The 23020-nt window shown below is 35.3% G+C and overlaps 1 non-coding gene across 1 annotated transcript; it reads left to right on the top strand.

Annotated features, from left to right (window-relative positions):
• Positions 1-4602: 4602 nt before the first annotated feature.
• LOC18433668 (uncharacterized) lies at positions 4603-22341 on the top strand. The gene is made up of 3 exons (XR_016045185.1): positions 4603-5228; positions 11535-11558; positions 21713-22341. It is a non-coding gene; the product is annotated as an uncharacterized LOC18433668 (transcript).
• The last annotated feature ends 679 nt before the right edge of the window (positions 22342-23020 follow it).

The following is a 23020-nucleotide window of genomic DNA, read 5'->3' as shown; positions in this document are numbered from 1 at the left end:
AGCTTGGATCCGATGCATGTTCGGGTCGGGCTTGGCCCTGGGCTTGGGTCAGGGTCTAGGTCCAGGTCCGAGTAGTACCTCTATTTGTTTTTTGAATTAAATGTATATATATTCTTAATATAAAAATTGATTTTCAAGTTGGGTGTGGGTCGCCCATAAGACATTTGGGCCTGGGTCCAGCAACTTTGGACTTGATCGGGTCTAGTCCGAGTCCCATAGTATATTTTTTAATAGATTCGACCGGACCCGTTGCGATCCCTACTTTGATTAGGTTTAATTGTATGGGTTACAAGTCCTGTCTTGTTTTTATTGAGAAAGGAATACTGAGTGATAGACGACACGTATATATACGATGGCTTCAGGGTTCTATTAAGGGTACAGTTTACGCAAGGGTCTTGCCGGAAGATGTAAACATGGTGTCTGAAATTCCTAAGATAACCTAAAAGTCTATTTCAACATTTAATATAAATTCAAAAGTTTAAAAAATAGGTCGAATCTACAAATATTTAAAAATCTTAAAAATAAAAGGTCCAAAATGATGCATTACAATATGAACTATTTTTAAGACTTGAAATAAATTTATTTAAATATACATACATCTCAAAGTCGAGATAATCAATTTGAATATTTTCCAACATCAAATAACATTTTCTATGGTGGGTGAGATGCAGTTTACTTTTATAGTATAAAGTTGAGCTTGGTTGTGAAGTTGCTGGAGAAAATAAAATCCTTTCAAACTCGTGGATTTTCAAAACCTCAACGAAATTTGACATAGGTGATAACATGATCGTTATATGCCTCAACCCAAAAGGGCAAGAATTTAAAAAGAAAAAAATTAAAGAAAAGAAGTATTATTGCTTCAAAAAGGGAAATTGTTGTATTGGACTTTGGAAAATAAAAAATGTACCAAAAATTTTCAATTTTACAATGCTGTCCCTTTTATCTCAAATTTCTTTTGCAAAATTACCCCGGATTCGAACTACTTTGTTTTTGTTAAAAACAAGTTCGCAGGGGCAAACTAGTTTATATTTATTGCTTAGCTCAACCCTTCAAGAGTTGAACCGGTTATTATGACTAGTTTAAGTTTGACTAAGGATCGAACTTGTGTTTGATCCTTCAGAGGTCAACTTAATAATATAAAATTAGTTTGATCATTCAAAGGTCTAACTCATAGAAACAACACAGGAAACATAGGGATTAGGCTCAAAACTATAAGAACATGTAGAGAATGTGATTTGCACAAGTCGGCAACTTTATTTGTAGAAAACTTTATTTGTAGAAAAGGTTGGGGTGGTTTACACTTTCTATTTCAGATGGACGGTTAGATTAGACAATGTCTGTATTTAAGTGGTAAGCCTTTTGAAACAGTGCCAAATTTATGTGTTCAAATAAAATGACAGTGTAGATTAATGGAGCCTTATACAAATAAGGTAGCATCCTTATAAAAGCATTTTTTATAGATAAGGTGATTCGAAATCACGTAACTTTCCCACAGAGATGGTGCATGAGGCTAGCTGGTGCATCAGGCTGCTGCGTGATGCTGGCAGAAGGGTCGGGTGGTGCTTTTGGCCAGTCGAGTAGTGTGTCAAGGGAGGTTTATTGGCCCTGCCCTTGACCAACGCGCATGCACTGAGTTAGTGTCCTGACTACCTAGTTTGAAGCCCATTCACAACTAGGCCAATCTAACAAAGATTAAGATGATTGGGATAAGATGTCAAAGCAATCTGGTGGGTAGGATGGCCAAGACCCTTTTTTTGAGAGGAAGATATACTTTAATCAAGTCTACCCTATCCAATCTTCCAATATAGTACATGTCTTTATTCCGAATACCCATGCAAATTGTCAAATATCTTGAGAGGGTAATGAGAAACTTTCTATGAGGAAATGTAGATGAAAAAAAGAAACTACATTTGGTGAAATGGAAAATAATTTGTAATCCGGTTACAGAAGGATGTTTGGGTATCAAAAGATTGAATTTCATGAATTCTAGTTTATTGACTAAATGGTGGTGGAGGATACACTCCTAGCGAAATGCCTTTTGGTGGAGTTTTTAAGAGAAAAATATGGAGAGGATATCCTCATTGGTCTCATTAAGAGTCCAAGAAGTAAGTCTAATTTTTCTTTTTTATGGAAAATCATTGATCGCTGTAGGGGGACTTATTTGAATCATATCAGGAAGGTGGTTGGTGATGGAGATCAAACCCTCTTCTGGTTTGATAGATGGTTAGGTGATGAGCCTTTGAGATTCCAATACCCAGAGGTTTTTACCAAAGTTTTGAACCCCCTCACTACTGTAAAAGTGGCAATTGGGTGTTTTTAGTAACTTTATTTGGTCTTTTCCTTGTAGGTACAAGAGGGTCTCAAACTCTTTCATTAATGCTAATCTAAATTTGATGAATACGCTGCAGAATATATTACATTTTACCCAATAAAGAAGATTCCATTTTTTGGGAATGCACTAAGTCTAGGGATTTCATAGTCAAATCTACCTATAGTTTGTTGTTTGCAAATCACTGAAGTGTATCGGATCCCTGGTTGCGAATGACTAGAAAGATCAATGTGCCCACAAAAATTCATTTGTTAGGAACGTCTTGCAACAATAGACAATCTTAGGAGAAGGGGCTTCAATATCGAGAATGTGTATATCTTGTGCGAAATTGACCATGAAAGTGTCTCTCATCTTTTCTTGGAGTGCCCCATTGCATTGAATATGTGGAGCTAGGCCCGTCAATTGTTCAACCTTCAAGTGCTCATTCCAAGAAATACTAGATCTCTTCTTGAGCAATGGATAATGTTGTGCGTGGAATAACACCAGAGATCTCTAAGATTGGTATTATCCTTTGGAGGTTAGTTTCGGTGAGCATGCTTTGGAGAATATGGAAGGATCAAAATAGAAGCATCTTTTAAGGAGTGGTATTGGAAGAAACTATCATTACATCAAACATCGTAGCATTGGCTGCAGATTGGTTTTCTAATAATAAGGATTGTACATGTATTACCAAAAGCTATATAATATTGGAAAAGCTAATCTTCATAGCAATAGGGCAACCCGGAGTGCCATATGGATTCCTCCTCTGTCAAACACCTATAAGCTCAACTTTAAAGAAAGTTCCTTTAGAAATCCAGGGACGACGGGTTTTGTTGGGCTTATAAGAGATCATCATGGACGAATCCTATTGTCTTACTCTAGTCCTTGTGGTAATACAAAAGTCAATGACGCATAACCTAGAGGTTTATTGGAGGGAATTAAATTGCTCTCAAAATTAGATGGAGGAAAGGTTATTGAAGGGGATTCAACAAATATTATAGGTAAAGGGGAAGCGAGAGTTCATTGGAGACACTCTTCTATTTTTCATGAAATTAATGACATTCTTCAGTTTATTGAGTTTGAAATATACCATTGCTACCGTGAAGCAAATGCTAAAGCAGGTTCTTTAGCCAAGGGAGGTGCCTTTCAATCGTCATTGGCGATTACCAATTTCTTGTGATGTTCTTTTATGTAACTTGATTCCCTTGTAACTCTATTCATTTTTAGTTAATAATAGTCATGTGTTAATGTTAAAAAAAAAAATAAAAATAGGCCAACTTACTTCTTTTTAATCCAATATACCGATAAGGACCAACGCAATCCTTCGCTTCCATACTTTCCATAAGCACGGTCAAATTTGAACGGGTTTGATCCACGAAGTCGACTTTACAACAAATATAAATTAGTTAGTTTCGAACAAGAGATAATTTAGCAATTTTAAAAATGAAAAAATTTATATAAGGGCGAGGTCCTAAACAATCAAATTAAGACGCATCTTAAAAATTCACTAGGTTGTTTTGATACCCAATTATCGTCAAATCAATCATCTTGCCCTCAAGATGTATAAACATGATAAAAAAATGAATTTCAAGTCTTAAAATAGTACATCGCATAATGCATTTTCTAGACTGTCTATTTTCAAGATTATCAAGTGTTCATAGATCTTTTTGATCTACACTATTTTTGAAGCTTTAGATTTATAACTAACAATGAAAATAAGTTTTCAAGTCATTACAAAGATTTCAAGTATTGAAATATTATCTTTTGACACTATTTCAAAATGCGTCTTACTTTGATTGTTTATTGCCTCAACTTTATACAAACTACACCCATCCACGGTCAAATCCCCATCCCGAAACAATAATAGTAGGTGGTTTGATTGTTTGGGGGCCTCCGCCTCAAACTAGAGGAAATCGTTTATATAGAGCCGAGGCTCTAAACAATCAAATTAGGGCTCATTTCAAAAATTTCACCTGAAGAGGTTGTTTTGATGCTCAAATGTCCTTAGATTGATCATATCGACATCAAGATGCATGGACATGAGAAAAAAATGGATTTCGAGTTTTGGAACTTCAATTTTTAAGTTTTCATAGATCTGCTCGACCTGCATTATTTTTTAAGCTTTAACTTTTATAATTTAAGATAAAAATATATTTTAAGGCTATCACAAAGATTTACAGTATTGAAACTACATTTTTCGATACTATTTGAAGATGCAATTTATTTTGATTGTTTAGAGCCTCGGTTCTATACAAACCGTATCATGTTAAGCCGATTGAAATGATCAGATTACCGACTAGGCCGGTTAAATCGCTTTCAGCTCCATGTCTGCTTAACCGATCATGTTCAATTTTTCCTACACCCATTTTACGTTAAAAAGTTTCAAATGAATGATTATCCGAATCGCACCTAACATAAAGATTTTTTAAAAATTCTAATAATTTTTTGAATCGCTTTTTTACTCTTTAATCGACAGCTGAACTGGGGAGTAAACCTGCGATGAGATCTGATAATTACGCGCATGCACCCATCCACTGTCAAATTCCCATCCCTACCTGATGTGATAGATCACCTTCCATCTCTCTCTCTAAAACCTTCTCTTCCCATCTCTCTCAGAATCTTATTTCTTGCTCTCTGAAAAACTTCGTTGCCACAAAACATTTCCTTTCCCGAATCCAAATTCTATGAGTGGGGAGAGAGAGATCCGTGAAGGCTGAAACTGGGACTGACACGGAAATGGCGGTTAACCCTGCGTTATTGAAGCTCTTACTCGCTCTCATGGCCCTTTCTCTCTCTCTCTACATCTTGGGTCCTCCCCTTTACTGGCACATCGTAGAAGGAATTGCCGCCTATCGCCATTCCTCTTGCCCTCCTTGCGTCTGCGATTGCTCTTCCGAGCCTCTTCTAACCATGCCTTCAGGTACTCTCTCTCTCTCTACAATGGACTCTTCCTTATGGGAATGATTTGGAGTGCTGGGTTTTTTGTTTAACCGCCTTTTGTGAATTGCGTTTACTTGTCCCTGTAAAATTAGCTTTCTGGTAATTGAATCGGTTAACTTGCTGCTAACTGCTGATTAAATTTGTTCTCCTCTCAGTTGAATTGGCTTGATTTGCCTGTGATCTTCTCTCTAAAATTTCAAGTGGATAATTGCGGGTTCAATTTCTCTATGAAATTAGTCTATTGTCAATTGGATTGGGCTGATTTGCCTTACCCTTCTTTTTAAAATTCGAACTAGATCTTTGCCGGTTCATAATTGATTTGTATAACTTTGGATTGGACCATGGTTTCTCCCTAGTCTAATGTTAATTCTTCTTAATGCTAAGCTCTGTACAGTTAGTTTGCCACTTCATAGAATAATTGCAATCAGTGCATAACCCAATGCGTATATCACTTCTTTCTTAGAGTTGAATTTAAGTTACTTTCAGCTGCCTATTCTGCGATCCAGCTCGGTTAACACCACGTCGTTACTTGGGTTTCAATCTGTCAGATCTTGAAAGATGGGATTTGCAGTTTGTTGTCTAATTTTGTTGGATGTATTTTGAAGTGAATCTATTGAGAGATCTGAGATAGAAGAATTCCAACGTTTAAAGTAGTAACGATTTCCAAGGACCCATTCATTAAAGTCTAACTCAATTCAGATCTTTAGGTAACGATTTGCAGCCAAAAGGGACAGGGGCATTACATTGTAAAAGCTTCCTTTTTTAAGGAAATTTCAAGATCAGTTACTTGAAAATTTGCATTTTTGTACTTTTATCAATAGAGTTCGTTGAGATGAACAATGAGCACAAGACTGTCAATATCTCATGTGTCATCCAATATTATGGCTGAACTTCCGTGGCAACTCAGATGCTTGCTTTACATGGTTTTGACTTCAGGGTATTTCCTTCTGCAAGGTATTTATCTTACTAGATTAAATTGAGGACTTCTGATTGAACTTTCTTGGACAGATGTTTAAATTGCATCTAGGATCATTTTGGTTCGTTCCTGGCTGGGTATGTTTTCTAAGAATGTGGGATTGAACCTTGTATTCCATATGATTGGACTAGAAATCATGAAATGCCTGTTTGCATGGTGAAATTGTCTCAAACCCATTCAATTTGAATAAAATTTGATTATGGGAATTCTTTATTTCTGGATTACCATTTGTTGTGCGGCACGAAAAGGAGATTTTCCTCCATCCAAACCTTAAAAAATGGATGAATTGTGTAAGATGGTGTCACTAATGAGGGGCTAGTTTTGCCTATTTCACATTCAGAACACAAACTTAATATAGTATTTGTCATTCCCATCCTGTTATAAGTTGGTGGCATTTTGAACGTGCACATTCTTTCAAACGTCCTTTATGTTTTTGTCTTCATCTGAAGTAACTCGCATTATATTCTTCATTTAAATATTATATACTAATGGCCTTGCAAGCTTTTGTCCCAAGAGTATTTATTATCCTTCCAATTTCTTATTCATATTATAAAGTTGACAAATTTATTTCACTTGAAAACTAACATCTAAGTAGTTAGCAAAATGTGGTTTTGTCATTTGGACAAAAATGATCCTCTGGAACATCAAGTTCAATGCATTTTTGTTTGAAGGTCTATGATATTGATGTTCAAATCAAGGGTTCTAACATAGGAGTCCACAGTGGGAAGTTATGGTTGTTATTTTGGAATTTTGATTGTCATTTTCAAAAGCCTATTTTTTCAATAATACAATTGCTTGATCACTTGAGTTCCCATGGAGGGTATGGTGAAGAGTCAGTGGTTGTTTCCCTTGATGTGTAATCTGTTCTTTCCAAGTTCCCATGTCAAATGTATCTAATTTAGGGGCAGTCAGCTTCTTTATCTGTTCTCATTCGTGATATATCAAATTGGACATGTTTGATCTTGAAAGTGGGTTCCCACGGTGAAGTTGGCCAGGGAACATAACTGGTGTATAGAAGTCATAGGGCATAGCCAAATAACCATGCTAGCACTAAAGGACACAATGTGTATGTGGTTCTGCACAAGATTTGAAACCAAATTTTGGCTTCTTACTCTTCCGTAATTCTAAATATGATGAAGGAATACACAATTATGAATTGTTCATTTCCGATTCTTATAGCTTTACCTAATTATAATTGCTATATGTAATCTATAGTGGCAGGGAGGGTGATATTGTGGGTTGCTGGGAGATGAGTCTTGTACGAGGTTGACATAAACGGACTGATAACATGAATTACATGCTTGAACCGGGTTGAATAATAGCTCTGCAATAGATTTTTAACCAATTCATGATAGGGAGTAGCATCTCTAAGCATATCCAGCCATTTATTAGTATATATGTATCATAATCATCATAATCATACGAGCTTTATCCCAACTATTCGAGGTCGGCTAGTATACTTCTTTAAAATATGGATGGGAAATCATACCTATTTTGTGAAATATAAAATTTCAATTGGTCTATGCAACCTTTACTACTCAGACACATATGAGGTTGTCTACATCTGGAGTTTCATTTTAGGTAGGCTTCTTACCTGATATTATCATATGATACAACTTTGTCCTATATGTTCACAGGGGAAAGTGCAGTGAAACTGATAGAACAAAAAAAGAAGTGTTGAACCACTACAATCAAAACTAGCTTGAGCCTGCTAATCATAATCTATGATATGAAGCTCAAGGATACTATTTATGACTATAAGTGTATGTCGGAAGTGGTTGTGGCATGGTCTTGAAGCCTTGCTCTGTGTAAGAACACAGATGTCTTTTGCTAGTATGATTATTCATCAGGCCCTTTATAATACTCTGATATATTTTGATCTCTACTATATCTAGTTGGGTTTGCTGCAAAACGTGAGAGGATATGGATGGAGTCCCTGTGAGAAGGTAGTAATGATTATAATTTCTCTTTGGGCGAAGAGCATTTGCATACTGAAGGAATTTGGAGTCATAACGATGATTGGTGAATAAGAATATTAACTAGGCATTCTGGTCAAATGGCAACGACTCTATGCAATAGAGGTTAACAATTTTTAGGCTAATGTTCTAAATGGAGAGTATGGATAAGGTGGGGATGGGTGGGGTGCTATGATGCACAGATACCATTGTAGGCACAGCAACAACAGCAGTTTTTTGTAGTTTTACATTGCATTTGAAGCATCAGACATGGGAAATGCACAAATTTTAAAGTATCTGAGCATCATAGGTTTGGTTCCAGGGAATTAGGTAGCTTTTCTATAGTGTCAAGGCTGTGGAGGGAATTCTTTTAGTCGAGATATGGGTCGAGAAACGGCTTCCATTGGGTGGATGTTGGGAGTCATTAAGAGGTTATGGGCCAATATTACGTAAACAACTCTTGGCATGTTCTTTCATGTTGACCTAAGCAGATTTGCTGAGAGCTCTATGCACACTCCAGAGTTCTTTCATGTTGATCTATGTGGATTTGCTGAGAGCTCTTTGCAAACTCCAGAGTTCTTTCATGTTGACCAAAGTGGATTTGCTCTATGAGAGAGAGAGAGAGAGAGGAGGGGGGGGTGGCTGGGCGTTGAACAGTTTGGATTCTGTAGTTCGGCAACGTTATTACCACAAAAGCTACATGGTCATTTACAGTTGGCATGAAGAAAATATTTTTGTATGCACTCTTTTTAATTCACTCATATAAACATTGGGTTAACTAATCCTACTTTAAATTTGCTTTGGGTATGGATAGCTACTTTTGTAGCTGATTCGTTTTTTACTTTATTAGGTTGACTGAATTGTGTAAATTCCTTTTGAATTTTGAATTTGATGGGTTATCTAGAATATATCCCTATTACTTTGCGTATAGAATATATCCCTAGTACTTTGCAAAAGAAAGATTTCCTAGAATATTTACTTAAGAAATGTGAATCCCAATATTATTCTACTTGTGTAAATAAGGCTTCCTCTTGTGCAAATAAGGCTTCCCCTAGAGCATCTGCTTTTCGACTAACTTGTTGATCAATTGGATAAGGGAAACGTTTATATAGAGCCTAGGCTCTAAACAATCAAATTAGATCTTACCTCAAAACTTTCACCAGAAGAGGTTGTTTTGATGCTCAAATATCATCAAATTGATCATCTCGACATCAAGATGCATGAACATGAGGAAAAAAATGGATTTCAAGTTTTGGAAATAGTGCAGATTGTAACTAATTTTTGGATCATCAATTTTCAAGTTTTTCATAGATTTCAAATTGTCATAGATCTGCTCGATCTACACTATTTTTTAAGCTTTAAATTTTATAACTAAAGATGAAAATGTAATTTCATGCTATCACAAAACTTTCCAGTATTGAAACCATATTTCTCGACACTATTTGAAGGTGAGCTCTAATTGGATTGTTTAGAGCCTCGGCTCTATACAAACCGCACCCATTGGATAAATGTTATAATTTTTTATTGCTAACTTCTTATACTTCACTGAAAATTTTTGGTCATTAATAAAAAAGCTATCACGTTTATCCAATTGATCTAACAAGTTAGTCCAAAGCCAGATGCTCTAAGGGAAGCCTTATCTGCGCAAGTAGAACAATATTGGAATTCACATTTCTTGCACAAATATTCTAGGTAATTTGTTATATGCAAAGTGATAGAAAAATTTACAAAATATCCCATTTTACTATCAAAATTTAAAAATAGTCCTGCATATTTTATATTTTATGCTTAAGTCCCACTTATTTAGCGTGTGTATTGTATATTAATTTTAGTGTCTTTTCTATGTATTGGATTAAGCTCAAATCTAGTGAGCTGATACTTCTCACCAATCTCACATTTGTAAAAAATACCAAAACAACATTTTAAAATAAATAAAAATAATTAAAATACCTCTAAAATTTTAAAGTTTCTAGGGGTATTTTGTCCTTTTTTTTTAACATATTATATTTTTAAATATCTTTTAGAATGGATGCCCAAAGTTTGAGCTGAATCAGATATATAGAAAAATAAATTCAAAATGCAATATTCCCTATAAAAACGTGGGGCTTAAATGTGAAATATAGAATATACAGGACTATTTTAAATTTCAAAAATAAAAAGGGATTTTTCTGTTAATTTGCCAAAGTAGTATGGATGTATTCTAGACAACCCATGGCAAAGTATGCAGTTAGAAGTTAGGTCCAAACAGAAGGGCATCCAGGGGATGCCAATGGGTGTTTTTTGCAAGTGCATCCACAACAATGTTTGTGCTTCCTGGTGCAGTTATTGGGGATCGTTGATTGGGTCTATATAAGTTGTGGAGGGCATTGTACAGGGAAGGTTTCCCTATAACGTCTGACTTTTGACTGGCTCGTGAGATCTTTTGGAGAAAGGGTATTATGTGCTTTTCTATCACAAAAGTACTCTGCAACTCAGGCATGTCTCATGATCAAGCTCACAGAAATGGAGAAAAGGGCAACTATAGCATGGTGCCCTTTTATCCATTTCTCAAAAAAAAAAAAAAAAAAAAAAAAAAGGTAGAAAAAGGCACCATGCTCTGGCTGTGTTTTATTTCTAGAGATCAGCAAATCATGCTAAAATGGAATGTCATCGTACCAAATACCAATTGGGGGGGGGGGGTTAAGCTTTGTTGTGGGTCTCATTGTGTATAGGTTTGATGGGAGAAGATAGAAAGGTTCATGCTCTGGGATGAGCTTGTGTTCCATTGACTGAAGAGGATAAAGAGTTAATGCAACCATTGGCCATTGAGAATGATCCATCAAATTTATCATAAGGAGTGTGAGAGGATGCTCACGGCCTAGGGAGTCCATAGTTCTTGTACTTATTAGTGGTTACACCAATCCAGCTGGTTGAATTGTTGGCTTTTTGAAACATTCACATTGAAACTTTAGAAGTGAGTTCGGTAGTTGGCACTTTTGGAATTTCGTTATTAGTGTTGTTTCACGTCTCTGTATCCTGTTTGGTATATTCTTGTGGTTACGCATACAGTAACAGATTACATTCCCAGAAAATGGGAGACATTAGCTCAACTGAATTTTCCTGACCATTGTATATTACTTGTATAACTTGCAGTCTACATGTAATACTGATTTTCTCTATTCTGAGCTTCTAATTATGCAATGATTCTATAAATATTTCCATTGAATCTATAAAAAATTCTTATTTAATTGGGGATTCCTGTGAAACGTTTAAGGGACCTTTGTTATCATTGTGACTACATACTTGCTGTGGTATTCACTTTATATTAATGTCTCCTTAAGCTGTACTAATATTTTTCATTCTGTATTTCTTTCAGGGTTGATCAACATGTCGTTTGCAGGTTAGTAAACTTGCCTGTAAATGTAAAATCTGAGCGAGGTGGGATGAGTTATCTCTTGTTTCTTGGTATTTGAATGAAAGTTTAATTGTGCATTACTGTGCTTATGATCATCTTTCTTTAAAACGCCTTGGCAAAAAAAATTTTAAAACGCCTTGGTGCAGTCTGGGCAGGTGCATTAGGTGCCTGCCTAAGCGGTCTAGGTGGCACCAAGGTGCTATTGTCTGGGCACTCGCCTAGGCGGCGCCTCGTGACAACTTGTGGGCGGCGGAAAAAACCCTCAAGTGAGGGTAAAAAAATGTAACTTTTTCCCCCAAAAAATGGGGAAAAAGGGTTTTAGGGGGTATTCTAAACCCCCAATAGAAAATCCGTGGCCTTTAGGGTGAAAAAAACCCCTCAAAAACCACTCTTTTGTGAGTTATCGAAAGATAGATAATTTTTTTTTTTTTTTTCGATTTCTTCCTAAAACGAAGGCAATAGTTTGTGGGTGGATTTGGAGCTTTTAATAGTTGATTTTGAGAACTTTTGGTGACCCAATAGACAAGGTTTGCACCGACATCAATTTGATTTTGATATTTTTAAATTATTATCATATTTGACAGAGGGTTTTGATTTTTTTTTGCTACAACATATTATGTTATGAATCATGCGTTTTTTCTTTTACTTTTTTTTTTCTTTTACGATATATTTACATGTTTGTAGTTAAAAGATTGTTTTTTTTGGTGATTTATTGATTTTTTTCTCACTTGGATGATGAAATTCAGCATATATCGTATTCTTTTATGAATAATTGATTCTTTTTTTGTACGATGTCTTATTTTGATATTCTATTTTTTTGTTTTAGTGTATTTGATAAATAATTGATTATGTGATATCTTAATGGGTTAAGTCTTATGTGAAAGTGAAACTAAAGTCTTAAAATGTCTTCTATAATCAGTTGTTCATTTAAGTCTTATTGTAAAGTAATAGTTAGTGTCTAGTGACTTAATTCTTTAATAGTTTTTTTTTTTTGGGGGGGGGGTTTGATTTTGGTAAGGGCACGCTGTCCCTGGGCGCCCGCCTAGGCGGTCAGGCACCCAACCTGCCTAGGCACTTGAATCTGTTTTTTTGAACATTGCTGATATTATAACAAAAGAGGTTAAGTTGATTCGAACCCATGATGGTCCTAGATGCATATTGTTCTGCATGAGAGCTTATTTTTGGCGATTATTGCATTATATTTGGTTAGAGATATAGAACAAAGAATCTTCTGAGGCTTATATATCTCACTGCAACATAGATATCTTCTCTTGCGGAGTTCTCACTTTGGCTTCCTTGATATCTAAGAATGTTGCAATTGTGATTACAACTAAAGGACTAGAACTGATTGTGTGCATCATGGGCATGTTAGCATGCATGATGTGCAACTGCAGTGCGTTAGATTACTGGTGTAGATGTGATTAGTTGCTTATGACTATGTAGATTTGTAAGCAACGTGTATTATCTATGTCAGTACTAATGCAATAGAAACATAATTTGATGTTTCCATGCAAATCCATACATACTATGTTTCCATCTAGAACATTAACTATATTTGAAACATTTATCTATAGGATAAGCTATGTTACAAAGAAACATTTATCTATAGGATAATGTGTTGCAAAGATGCGCGAATGCATGTGTTAAAAATATCAACTCCAAATTTGGCCTTTCAGACATGACACATGACATGCTATACTGTTTAGAAGAGAAAGGGGGGAAAAAGGGGGGGGGCAGGAGGGGGGGGGGGGGGGGGGGGTGTGGGTGGGTTAGGGATATAGGATTTAAGTGACAAAACAATTTAGTAGTGACATTTACAAAAGGAAAAAAAAAAGGTGCGAGAATTGTAAAGTTTTTGAAGTGTCATAGGTATCATGTCCCTGATGTGTTGACGCATGGCGAGAACCCTTGACACACATCTAAGCTACAGGGGCTAACTACAATAGTTACCATGGTGGGATGCCCTAATGTTTATCTTGCAATTGTGGATGTTGTTTTGACAGATGTTTAAAATACGGATAGGCTACCTGGATCGTCCACCCCAAAAATATGTCGGATCGGAGAATTGGCCAAATCGGCAAGTTTCGTCCCAAAACATTTTAAAAAAATCACTATAAATCTCTAAAAATAGTGTTCTTTTAGTTTTTAAAAGAAATTAGGAGTGGTGCATTATGTACTTTCGTTACTTTGTAAAATAGGTGAATACTGAGATGTTTTTCTGTCTGGATGTTTATATAATTATTAATTATAATATAGTGCGATAATATTGCATCAAAATAATTTAAAATTATTAGAAAACACTTCCATATTATAAGATTAAAAAAAAATTCCATATAAAGTGAAATTAGTATCACATCAAACATTTAGTAATTCTCTTTACTCGTTCAAAATTATCACAACCTAAGTAACTATAATATTATACATTGAAATTGAAATTATTGGTTTATATTTTATAATCATTTTACATTACAAATAAGAATAAATTTGAAATTTGGCTTATAATATCATCGAATTTAAAAACTCCAATTTACAACTATAAAAAAAAATAATTCATTATATAATTATAATATAAATATATTAATAAATAATATATAAGATTTGGTTGTCAATGTAATTAGTATAATTATTAATTATAATAAACGTGATTAATAAAACAAGATGACTCTTGCATATATATTTTGAATTGCTAGTATATTTTTTATAATAAATGTAATTAGTTTAAAAAATACTTTAAATTACTAGTATATTTTTTCGGACAGATTCTACATACCCCCCATTTTTGGCATCCATTTCTCATGAGACCTAAGGATTCAAAATATTACCAGCAGTATAAGGTCTCTTATCTTTTTTATCCTCCAACTCCTTGGACCCCTTTGACCATGTATTGTTTACCCAAAAAATAGTAAAATGACACCCTTCAACAACCCTTTTCTTTCTCTGTTAACTTCACCATCTCTCTCTCTCTCAAATACCCAAAACACCATCTCTCTCAAAACTCCATCTCACTCTCTCTCTCTCAAAACTCTCTCTCTCTCTATAATATCCAAACTGTTGCAGAAAGGGAGAGACCCTTTTTGTACATCTGGATTCTATAACTTCCCCCATTGATGATCACCCAAACCACAACACTGTCCCAATAGATCTGAAGCACCCCTATTTTGCTTTTGCAACCCAAAAGCAAAGCTCAAAGGGAAGGTATAGTGCTTCTTCTCATCTCTCTAAAATGGGGAAGATTGAACCCCTCTTACACGAGATTGAACCCCTCTTACACGAGCAAACCCACATGCCAAAGGTCCAAGCTCAAATCAACTAAGAGGCAGATGAAATCCTCTTTCTGCAACAGTTTGGGTATTTGAGAGAGAGACGACTGAGTTTTGAGAGAGAGAAATAGAGATAGTGTTTTGGGTATTTAAGAAACAGACAGTGTTTTGAGAGAGAGAGAGAGCGACGGTAAAGTTAACGGAGAAAGAAAAGGGTGGTTGAGAGGGTGTCATTTTTCTATTTCTTTGGGTAAAAAATACTTGGTCAAAGGGATCTAGAAGGTTGGAGGATAGACAAGATAGAGACCATATGCAAGTAATATTCTGAATTCTTGGGTCTCATGAGAAATTGATGCCAAAAATGGGAGGCACGGAGATATTTTCCCTATTTTTAGGCAATATTTTTTAAACAAAAAGATGGCTCTTGCATATATATTTTGGGTGGCTGCCCAAAATAATTCCGTATTTTGATGGGCAATTGCTTCAACTACCTTCCTTTGCACGCATAAAGCAATGGGAGAATTGTCCCATATTGACAATTATAGGGAGAATTGAATGTATATAAAAGGTTGAGGCCCATGCATTAAATTACTCTTGCTTGAGCTGGACGTATGGTCAGCGTGCAGTTGGGGCCATTTATTGCTTGTGGGGCATGTCTATTAAAATAATTTTTTAGACAATAAAAAATGTGACACGTTTCAAAAATTAAAAGCGAAATGTGATGTTTTCGTGGTGTCAGAACCGGTTTGATGATGTAAGAACCAGTTCTGTGACGTTAGAACCGGTACGAACTGACCGGTTCAGGGGTGGACTGTCCAGATCTTATTATATTACAGGATCCAGAATGGTCAGGACTATTCCCAATCCAGATCGGGTGATTCCAAATCAAAACATCGAATTTCTTAACATTGGTTTTGACTAATGTTGTTGGATTTGCTTCAGCAGAAGCCTTCGGATTTTAGGCTAAAACCGAAGCGAAGCGAAGCTTGGTGCTGCCGCTTCGCCCAGCTTCCTCCTCTTCAGCCGAAGCAAAGAAAAATCTATATAAAAGTATTTTTTTTCTTTGTTTTTTGAAATTTTTATTTTTTATTAAATTAAAATAAAAGTCCAAAGTCTTCTCCCATATCGGCTGAAACACCGGATTACTTCGTTTTTCTCACAAAACCGAAGAAGACTCCAAAATGAATCTAACAACATTGGTTTTGACCTCTTTTGCTATGACTGGCGGATCTCTTTTGGACTTATCCCTCCTATAGGCTAAACCAATGTCTAAAAATTTGGCGTTCCGATCCGGAATCACTCGATCCGGATCGGGAATTGTCCTGACCGTTCTGGATCCTGTAATATATCGGGATCCGGACGGTCCACCCCTGAACCTGTTGGTTCGAACTGGTTTTGATGTCATAGAACCGGTTCTTATATCATCAGACCGGTTCTGACATCACGAAAACACCACATTTTGCTTTTAATTTTTGAAATACGTCACATTTTTTTATTTTCTAAATATGTTTTTTATGCACAAGCCCCACAAGCAATAATTAGCCCCAACTGTACGCTAACCATGCGCCACGCTCAACCATGAGCAATTAAACACATGAGCCTCAAGCCTTGTATATAACTCAATTCTCCCTAGAATTGTCGACGCGGGACAATTCTTCCATTGCTTTATACATGCAAAGGGAGGGAGTTGAAGCAATTGCCCATCAAAATATGGAATTCTTTTGGGCGGCCACCCAATATATATCCAAAATCCATCTTTTTATTTAAAAATATTGCTTAAAAAATATACTAACAATTTAAAGTATTTTCTTAACTAATTGCATTTATTATATATTTTTTAAACTAATTGCATTTAATAAAAAAAATATACTAGTAATTCAAAATATATATACAAGAGTCATCTTGTCTTATGAATCACGTTTATTATAATTAATAATTGTACAAATTACATTGATAACTAAATCTTATATATTATTTATTAATAGATTTATATTATAAATTATGTAATGTATTGTTTTTTATTATAGTTATAAATTAAATTTTTTAAATTACATGATATTATAAGACAAATTTCAAATTTGTTCTTATTTGTATAGTAAAATGATTGTAAAATATCAACTAATAATTTCAATTTCAATATATATTGAAGTTAGTTAGGTTGTGATAATTTTGGACAAGTAAAGAGAATTAATAAGTGTTTGATGTGATACTAATTTCACTTTATATAGGATTTTTTTTTTAATCTTATAATATAGAGGTGTTTTATAATATTTTTAAATTATCTTGATGCAATATTATAATACAATATTATAATTAATAATTACAGATAGGAAAACGTGTCAGTATTCACCTATTTTCCTTTAGAAATTAAGAGAACACTATTTTTTGAGATTTATAGTGATTTTTTGAAAATTATTTGGGATGAAACTTGTTGATTCGACTGATTCTCTGATCCGACACGCCGATCCCCTTTTTCGACACGGTTTTTGGGGTAGACAATCTGGGTCGCTGATCCGTTTTTTTTAAACCTTGGGTTAAACCGTTTTATTGCATCTTTCGATTGTTAGTGTGTTGAAGTCAAAGTTCAAACACTAGGATCTCTCTCGCAACTTAGCTGTGGCCTCGTGACGAGTCTACTAGGGATGTTGATTTTGCAACTCTCACACAACTACCCAAAATCTATAAGATTAGGAAATATTGGGACATTGTTAGCGACAATGTCACTTTCCACTCTTTCATTGTAAGCGAAGTTCATTATTTGAAGGGATTGTCTGCAAAAATACCATTTATCATTTGTACATAGAGGTCACAATCATTCCCACTTATTAGATTCAAATGAGATGGCTCGGGGTGAGTCACGAAGTCCGAGAATTTTTTTTTTTTGAATTTTGTATCTATCAAATGATATTCTTACAACCACCCATTTTGAAATTTAAGGGACAAGAATGATTGTGACTTCTATATACAAAAGATAAATGGTCTCTTTGTAGACAATCCCGTATTTTAAATAGTACAATAAAAAAGGAAAGACCTTATGCAAATACCTCATAAGGCCTTTTCTTTGGTATCATGTATCATGGGCTGGGATTGATGCTTTCAATACCCTCTCATTTTGTAGAAGTCATTGGAAAATGGTGGTCAGTTGATACCGATACAGCTTGACCATGTCGGGTTTGTATTGCATTGAAAATTTATTCCCAAATGCACTACAAAAATATGAAAGTAATAAAATATAATAAAACTAAAAGCTTAGAAGAAACCAAAAATTTGAGTTAAATGCATATTCTATGCCCTTTAAACAAGGTCAAGGGCATCCATGGATAAGAAAAATGTAGTTCAATTGTACATTGATGGGAGTCCTAGGGTTCAAATGCTCGATGAGTCTTCATAAGACTTGAACTTGTCTCCTACTAAACTTCCATATGTGTGTGTGTGGGTGTGTTTGTGGAAAAAAAACTTCAAATAGGTTATCACCATGTTTCTATAAACTTGGTGACCCTACCAACTGTATGATCTTTGACAGGGTGGTTCAGAGGACATCTCATTACTTGAATTTTATATATTTATAAATCAGATCGGGGTAATTAGCGCTTATCCACCACAAGTAGGATTAGATTATAGAATTAAGAGACAATTTTGGGAGAACATAGATGGAATAGTCCAAGGCATAACAAATGGAGAGAAGACCTTTTTAGGAGGGGACTTAAATGGTCATGTAGGGAAGGATAGTAGAGGATATGAACGGGTACATGGGGGATATGGGGTTTGGGGAAAGAAATGAGACGGGCGAGACTGTTCTAGATTTGCGATGGCTTACGACTTAGCAATAACAAAAACTTACTTTAAAAAGCGAGATGAATATTTAATAACCTATAAAAGTGGAACACATAAAAGCAAAATAGACCTTTTCCTAGTTAAGAAAATAGATCGACCATCATGTAAGACTGCAAGGTTATCCCAAGAGAATTTGACTACCCAACATAGACTCGTGGTCATAGACGTTTGCATAAAGACATGGAGGAGAAGGGGTGAAAATAATGGGCATCAAAGAACTAGGTGATGGAATTTAAAAAATGAGAAAATAGACTTATTTTGGGATCAATTAGTTGAAGAAGGAAAATTGAACTCTGAACTTTATGTCAATGTAATATGGAATGAGATGGTTGAATGTATCAAAAAAGTGGCAAAAGAAGCTTTAGGAGAATCTAGAGGGAAAATAAACATCGATAAGGAAACTTGTTGGTGGAATGATGAGGTTCAGAAGGCCATTAGCAAAAAATGATCATGTTATAAAATTTGGCAGTGTAATAGAAACGATCAAAACTTAGAAGAATATAAGAATGTTAAGAAAAATGCTCAACAAATAGTAACTAAGCTAAATTTAAGACATATGATAATCTATACAATAAATTGGGAACAAGAAGAGGTAAAAAAGGCATCTTCAAATTAGCAAAAATAAGAGAGAAAAAGTGTAGGGATCTAAATAATATTAAATGCGTTAAGAGTGAGGTTCAAAGGTTATTGGTGAAGGATGATAAGGTCAACGCAAGGTGGAGAATCTATTTTCAAAAATTATTAAATGACGAACACAATGGGAACATAGTGGTAGAAGGGACTGTTGGTACAAGTGACGGCAGAGGTCATGGATACATTCATAGGATTAGGATGTCGAAAATGAAAGAAGCTTTGAAAAGGATGAAAGGAGGAAAGGCTTTAGGATTAGATGATACCCCGATAGATGCTTGGAAGTGCATGGGGGAAATTGACATTGACTAGCTGACGAAGCTATTCAACAAAGTCTTGAGAACAAAATAAATGACAGACGAATGAAGGAAAAGTATTGTGGTACCTTTTTACAAGAACAAAGGAGACATACAGAATTGTGTAAACTATCGAGGGATCAAGCTTATGAGTCATACTATGAAGCTTTGGGAAAGAGTCATTGAGCAACAACTAAGGCATGAAACAAGTGTATCTGAAAACCAATTTGGTTTTATGCCAGGAAGGTCAACAACGAAGGCTATTTTCCTACTTAGGCAACTGATTGAGAAGTTTAGAGTGAAGGGAAAAGACCCCAACATGGTCTTTATTGATTTAAAGAAAGCTTATGATAGAGTACCTCGAGATTTGATTGGCGGGTGTTGGAAAAGAAAGACGTCTCTAGACACTACATCGACTTGGTAAGAGATATATATGATGGAACACTAACTAGTGTACGAACAACTAGTGGAGAGACAAGTGATTTTTCAGTGACAATAGGTCTACATCAAGGGTCAGCATTGAGCCCCGTACCTCTTTGTCTTAGTTATGGATGACTTAACTAGGCACCTACAAGTTGAGGTACCGTGGTGCATGTTGTTCACAGATGACATAGTTTTGATTGATGAGACTCGAAACGGTAACAACACAAAGTTAGAATTTTGGAGGGATGCTCTAGAATCCAAAATTTTTAAAATTAGTCAGACTAAGACAAAGTATGTGGAGTGCAAGTTTAGTAATAATAATAGTAGAGACGAGGAGGTAGTTAAGATCGACGGTCAGGTAGTACAAAAAAGAAACAGTTTCTATATCTTGGGTCGATAATCCAGAAAAATTGAGAGATCGAGGAAGATGTTGCACACAGAATTAGAGTTGGGTGGGCGAAGTGGAGATGTACAACTAGAATTTTATGTGATCGCCACATACCAATGAGGCTGAAGGGCAAGTTCTATAGGACAGAGGTAAGACGAGCTTTGCTTTATGGGGCGGAATGTTGGGTAACAATATACCCATAGAATTAGTGTAGCGGAGATGATGATGTTGAGATGGATGAGTGGTAAGACAAGAAGGGATAGGATTCAAAATGAATCTATTCGAGAGAATTTAGGCCTGGCACCAATAGGCGATCAAATGAGAGAGTAGACTTAGGTGGGCTAGCCATATGTGGCGCCGACCAAGTATAGCACCTGTTAGGTGGTGCGAGTTAATTCAAGTGGAAGAATTGAAAAGGGCAAAGGGTAGGCCCAAAGGGACATGATTGGAAGTAGTCCGAAAAGATATGGGGACTTATGGCCTCATTGAGGATATGGCTTTTAATAGAGTAAAATGGAGAACCTGGATTCATGTAGCCAACCCCAATTAATTGAGAAAAGGCTAAAATGATGATCAGATCGGGCTGAAATTTTGAGGGTGTCTGCACGCATTTAAGTGCACCTAAAAAAATAAAGTATATCTAAAAAATGACCAAGATACCTTTGTAGTGGTATTCTGGTCATTTTATTTTTTTTAGAATTATTATTTTTATATATCTTTTCATGTCGATGAGGGTGAGAAGTGTACATGCCCAAATTTTCAGTCCAATCTGATTTGTAAAAGATAAAATAAAATTCAAACTGTTTGATGCACTCTCAACCATCAAATCAAGATCGAATGGCAAGGAGGATCAACAAATTACTGTAGGAAGTCGCAGGAACCTATTGGAAGCTCTTTCCTTAAAGGATGGAGATCTCTTGGTAGTTCTCATTTGTAGTTATAGTAGATGCCTTCATTTCTAAAAAATAGTTGTAATGAGGATAGCATCTATTGCATAGCAGAAAAATAGGATGAGAATCTATTATGATGTATACTATTGGGATTTCCAAAAGCTTAACCTTCTTGACACCCAGTAAAAACACCTTTTGACAAATGGGTGGAACAGGCTTAGTTTACAGTGACCTTACAAGAGATAAAGAGTTGTCAGTTATTTGGAGGTGTGCTTCTGCCTCATTGCACCTATTACCTGTGAAACCTCTGATCAGGTTGCTCTTTAAATAATTGTTCCATCACAATGGTTGCTGAATTAACAGCCAAAGAGAGAACTTCGAATAATGTTTATTATTTTCTTCTGGAAACTTCAAGCAGATTGTAGCAAACATGATCCTGAGATGAGCGAAGACATGGAGAAGAATTTCACTGATCTCTTGGCTGAGGAACTAAAGTTGCAAGAAGCTTTGGCAGTCGAGAACCAACAACACGCTGATATGGCCCTGTTAGAAGCCAAAAAGACGGCATCCCAATATCAAAAGGAGGCAGACAAATGCAATTCAGGGATGGAAACATGTGAGGAAGCGAGAGAAAAATCTGAGGCCACATTACTCACCCAGAAGAAATTAACAGCCATGTGGGAAATGCGGGCCCGTCAACTGGGATGGATGGCCAAGCATGCAAAATCGTAGACCCAGCCTTGTACATCTGACCATATCTCGAGCTGTTGCAAATTTCAGTCACCGCAAATAAGGTGATGGCTTTTGCTCTGATACTTCTTAAGTGTTATCTTGAGTTTTGTGTAAATTTTCAGGCCACCCTTGATTGGTTCCCTTTTATGTGATTCTTCTCTCCAAGGTAATATTTTTTATTCATTCTTCATTCCTTTGGTGTTGAGTAGAACAGCTTAATACTTTTCAAATGTAATCCTATTTGAAAATTTTGAAGAAGGCAGGTGACTGTTGCCTTTTGAATTAGTATGCAAGCATTCCAAGCAGTTTTGGCCATATCTTAATTGTCAAGTAGATGTATAGCATGCTCGTTCTAGTGGTATTTCAACAAAAATTCTGTCAACTATGATAAATTTCTCGAATTTGTTAAAACTCTCGCAGAGAAAATATTGTGAAATTTTTATAAGTAAAAAGATAACTATAGGTCTCGACCTGAAGTGAATAGGAGTTTAGGTCATATTCCCAGCCATCATATCTTGATCAGATGGTTGAAAATGTATGTTATTATTTGAATTTTAATTTTTTTTATACAAATTAAATCAAGATAAAATTTTGGACATGTGTATTACATAATAGGGCATACAAGAAAAAAGTATAAAACAAATATTTCACAAAGGGTGCAGTTTCTATAAGGTTGCAACCTTAAACAATCCAATTAAGGCGCACCTTAAAATTTTATCATAACATGTAATTTTGTTGTAAAAAATTCTTAGTATTATCTTAAAATATATTTTTATACTTAATTAGAAAATTTAAATTTAAAAAATGGTTAAAATTAAGTAGATCTATAAATATATGAAAATCTTGAAAATGACAGTCTAGAAAATGTGTTGCAAGATGCACTATTTCCGGGACTCAAAAACTTTTTTTTTTCATATTCATACATCTCGATATCGAGATGTTTGATTAGAGGGTTTTTTAAACATTAAAACAACATTTCAGATAGATTTTTGAG

Source organism: Amborella trichopoda, chromosome 12 (genome assembly GCF_054954075.1).
Source record: "Amborella trichopoda isolate Santa Cruz 75 chromosome 12, AtrichopodaSantaCruz75HAP2 v2.0, whole genome shotgun sequence".
NCBI classification, from domain to species: domain Eukaryota; kingdom Viridiplantae; phylum Streptophyta; class Magnoliopsida; order Amborellales; family Amborellaceae; genus Amborella; species Amborella trichopoda.
Note: the sequence above shows the minus strand (reverse complement) of the source record. Positions and strands in the feature narration are given on the sequence as shown.